Genomic DNA, 5,258 nt, shown 5'->3' on the forward strand with positions numbered 1-5,258 from the left:
AAAGAGAGGAAACCATACGTTTCAAGGTACAAGTTCCACAAGGACAACTATTCCATCCTCATGGAGATTTAGGATCGGCTGACTCCTTTGAAAGGTTCCGCTGAAAATCTGAACAAAAACAAACACTGTCACTACCATGAGGATGTCGGCCATGACACCAACGACTGCTTCAGTCTCAAACGGGAGCTTAACCGTCTGGCCGACAAAGGAGCGCTGAAATCCTATGTGAATTCCAAAGTGGCTTCTAATTCCATCCTGGGAAGTCAAGCAAAAAGACTCCCCATCCTGCTATCAGCCCTAAAACGGATGAGGAACCCGTCTATACGATAGCAGGCGGATTCGCCGGTGGTGGTCCGACCATCCGGGGAAACAAGGACCATCTGAGAAAGATGGTCCATTCTGTTGATGACGGACAGGCAGCCAGCACATCCGCCTTCCCCGAAGTCATCATCACCGAAAAGGATAGAGGCAAAGTCCGACGGCCACATGATGACCCTGTGGTCATAGAATGCAAAGTGGCCAACCAATTTGTTGGTCGCATTTTAATTGTCACAGGAAGCTCCTCAGACATCATTAGCTACAAATGTCTATCCAACCTGAAATACAGGCCAGATAGTATGACGGATGTCTCCCATCCCCTAGTGGGTTTTTGGGGAGGAGTTGTGCATCAAGTCGGACGCATTAATTTGCCCATCCGATTGGGAGAAAAAGGTAGCGGTCGGCATGTGACCATCCGGTTCCTGGTGGTCGAGGAGCTGACCGCCTACAACCTCATGCTTGGCCGACCCACTCTTAACGAGTCCAAGGTCGTCATCATTCCAGCTCTTATTCTTATCACGTATGAGAGGTATGATGGTGCTATTGGCTCCCTAAACGGGGACCAGAAGACGGCTCGAGAATGCTATCTTTCGGACGTCAAGCCTGCGGCAGCTGCAGCCGTACAGGGCAAAGAGACAATTGACCTTGATGAGGTTAAGGATGACCATCCGGCCCCACCAGCTGTTAAAAAACGAAAGCCTAATCCGCTGGTGGTGGTCAAAAAAGAAAAGCAATTGCAATCGCTGACCGGGGAGCGATCTGATGACCTTCTTCCCCAGCCGGCTGGTGAACATACTAATATTCCTTTGGACGACAGCCGTCTAGAGGGAACTGTTATGGTGGGGACGGCTGCTTTTGCTAAGTTGGGCACAAGTCTGCACCAACTCTTGAAAGAATTCAAAGACATTTTTGCCTTTGAAGTGGAAGAGATGCCAGGCATCAGCCCGGATCTTGCTGTCCAAAATCTCGCTGTGGATCTCAAAAAGAAGCCCATTCGGGAAAAGAAAAGAAACCATGGCGAGGAAAGAAGTCAAGCGTCAAAGTTAAAAATTTGTAAGACGCTGGGTTCATTCGGCCATGTAGCTTCCCTGACTGGGTTGCGAATTTTGTGCTTGTAAAAAAGCCGAATGGTACCTGGCGCATGTGTGTGGATTACACTGACTTGAACAGAGCATGTCCGAAGGATAATTATTCACTTCCAAAGATCGACATTCTGGTCGACTCTACATCCGGACATGCCCTGATGAGTTTTATGGACACCTATTCAGGCTTTCATCAGATTCCCCTGTGGAAGAAGGATCAAGAAAAGACGGCATTCATCACTGATCAGGGGTTATTATGTTACAATGTGATGCCATTTGGTTTGAAGAATGCGCCTGCTACCTTCCAGCAAATGATTAATACAATATTCAAATCAAATTGGGTGGAATGTAGAGGCATACATTGATGATATGATAGCCAAATCGAAACAGCAGGCGGATCACCTGTCTAACCTCCGAGAAACATTCGCCTCACTCAAGCGGCATAAGGTCATGCTTAATCCAAAAAAGTGTGTCTTCGGTGTTGAGTCTAGGAAGTTTCTCGGATTCCTGATTGACCAAAGGGGGATTAAGGCCAACTCTGAAAAAATACAGGCGGTAATCGACATGCAGTCGCCCTATTCTCTAAAGGAAGTTTAAAAATTAACCGGTTGTCTGGCAGCTCTAGGAAGATTTCTTAGTCAGTCAGCTGACAAGTGCCTCTATTTCTTCCAAGTGATCAGGGAGAAGACTAGATTTGAATGGGGTGAGGATGCTGAAGCCGCCTTCCAAAAGCTGAAAAAACATTTGCCCTCTTTGCCAAAATTGGTCAGTCCCTTGCCCAAGGAAATGCTCTATATGTATTTGGCATTTTCAGATCATGCCCTCAGTGTTGTAATCTTAGCTGAAAGAGACGACATCCAGCTCTCGTTCTACTTCATTAGCCACGTTCTTAGAAATGTAGAGCTTCGGTACCCCATGGTTGAATAATTTGGTCTCCCTCTTTACATGGCTGACAAGAAATTAAAACCTTACTTCTTAGCACATCCAGTCACGGTCTACACCGACCAACCTATCAAGCGGCCAATTACAACCCTGGAGTCTTCTGGTCGAATGCTTAAATGGGCTATTGAACTATATGGACTGGAAATCACTTTGGAACCAAGGATGGCAATAATGGGGCAAGCATTCGCCGACTTTATTGTTGAAATGACAAGGCCGGCTGAGCCGGATCATATCAATAAGGTTTGGAAAGTGTGTGTGGACGGGAGCTCCACGATGAATGGTTGTGGTGCAAGCGTAATTTGTCAGTCTCCTGAGGGGGACAAATATGAATATGCACTACGATTTAAGTTCGAGGCCTCAAATAATGAGGCCGAGTATGAAGCCATGTTAGCCGGCATTCGGATGTGCAAGGCGGTAGGGGCAACAAGAATTGACGCCTGCTCTCACTCCTAATTGGTCGTAAGCCAATACAATGGTGTCTATGAAGCCACCCATCTGGTTATGATCAAATACTTGCAGGCAGTCAAGCCAAGTAACCAGATCAAAGAATAATCAGGCGGATGCTCTGTCCAAACTGGCCTCATCCGCCTCCTGTGAAACGCCTCGGTCAGTCTTCAGGGAAGTCATGGAAAAGAGAAGTATATCTAATGAAGACCCCATTGGAGTACTTGACCGAAGCTCCACCTGGATGGATGACATTCGGGCATATTTGAGAGACGAAACCCTCCCAGATTCACCCAGGAGGCGGTCGTGCTGAAAAAACGGGCTGCAAACTTTGAGATAAGGCAACGAGAACTCTTCAAAGCAGGTTTCATGAAGCCTCTTCAAACTTGACGGCTATCCACAGTCCTTTGTCGTTTGCTAAATGGGGCATGGACATCTTGAGTCCATATACGACTGCACCAGGCGGCAGGCGCAACATCTTAGTGGCTGTGGATTACTTTACCAAATGGGTAGAGGCAGAGGCGGTCAAAAACAACAAGACAAAGGATGTTATTTTCTTCATCTGGAAAAATATCATCACTCGTTTTGGGGTGCCTATGTCTATGGTTTTTTACAATGGTCCTCAGTTTGAGACCCCTCCCTTGAAGACTTGGTTAGGAGATCAGGGGATCTCCAATTATTTTTCACCAGTCGGCCGACCCCAAGAAAACGGCCAAGTTGAAGCCTTCAACAAATTAATCTCAGACGGCATTAAAAAGAAAATTGAGAGAGCTGGCGGCCTATGGGCGGATGAATTACAACACGTCCTGTGGGCCTTCAGAACAACTGCAAAAAGGGCAACTTGAGATACCCCATTTCTCATGGCATTCGGGGCAGAAGCTGTCTTGCCTATTGAACACTATGAGCCGACTCTTCGGATTATGCTATATGATGAAGAGGTGAACTGGGCAGCTATGCACCTGGCATTGGATTCACCCCCAGAGCGGCGTGGCAATGTTGCCTTGCGCCATGAAATCTACCGTCAGAGAATGACTCGAGCGTACAACAAAAGAGTACACATGCGCCCTTTAAAAGTTGGGAACTTTGTGTTACGGAAGACGGAGGCAGTCGATAGGGCGAATGAACAAGGAAAATTAACCCTAAATTGGTAAGGTCGCTACCGAATCTATGAAGAAGGAAGAGGCGGCACCTACCGCCTGGAAACACCAAATGGTAGGAGGCTGCCCAGAACCTTGAACGTAGATAATCTGAAGAAGTATTACTTCTAAAATTTTGTAAAGTTTTTGACTTGTTAATGAAATTTTGCCTTCATTTTCATACTTGTCATTATTTTCTTTTCTTTGTTTTGAGCACCGGCTGCACACAGTGCTAAAGGACCGGCTCAGAACATTGAAGATGTCGCCTGTGCTAGCGGATCCTACTTACCCACTATGGTACCAACTGCACAATGTGCAGGCGGACCAAAATCTTTAAAGCAACGTTGGAGTACCGCCTGCACAATGTGCAGATGGCCAACACCGAGACTCTGCGAGCTACCGCCTACCAAATGGGCAGACGGCTAAGCACATTGTTAATTTTAATATAATTTCGGGATCGTCTGCCCCAACAATAGACGCCCAAAAGATAACCCGACTGCACCAAAGCAGTTGGCCTTAAACTTATGCTTAAGCTTAGTTAATAATTTAGTAGCTAACGTCCAAATGACGAAGAGGCCAATGGACGGATGAAAAACTAAGTTAATAATTTAGTTATCTTTTATTTCAAGCTAATTCAATGACTTAGTGGCTATTCAAAACTTTAATCGAGGCCAACGGCCGAATGAATATTATTTAAATCTACCGTCTGCTCCAACATGAGAACGACTGTCTGCTCCAACATGAGTCAAGAAACCGACGACGTCCATTCGGGCGAATTCGTCGAGGAGAAGCATCTCCCATTTGGGTGACACATTTCTCTACGAAAAAATAAACAAACGGCCCTACTGAATGCGCTAAGGCAGCGCTCACAGTCGTTTGATTTAATCTAACTGTAAATCTAAAAAGCCCCAAGATTTTCCGCCTTTCTAGTACAGACGGATGAACGGCTATTGTTTCAGGATTAGAGGCTATCAGATGGCCTGTTTTTGATATGGGGCAAGACAGGCGGACCAATATGTTCTTAATTAAAATGTTAAGTTATAAGACTTAGCAATTTTACCATATTACGCGAGGCCTTTGGTTGGATGCACTTATAGAAACTTTTGATCTACATAGCCATATGCCACATGGTTTGAGACAATCACCATAGTGATTGATTGACTTAGAAACCTGACAAGGGAATAAACGCGTCGTCAATTGTCTATCCCTAGATCAAATACAATTTATACAACCTAAACAAACCTAATACGAGTATAAGGCAAGCATAGGGGTCGAACCACAGAGAACGGTAAACACCACCAAATGTTATCGACAATTAAGCTAGTCCGGAATAGGA

This window comes from Chenopodium album, chromosome 4, assembly GCF_948465745.1.
Source record: "Chenopodium album chromosome 4, dcCheAlbu1.1, whole genome shotgun sequence".
NCBI classification, from domain to species: Eukaryota; Viridiplantae; Streptophyta; class Magnoliopsida; order Caryophyllales; family Amaranthaceae; genus Chenopodium; species Chenopodium album.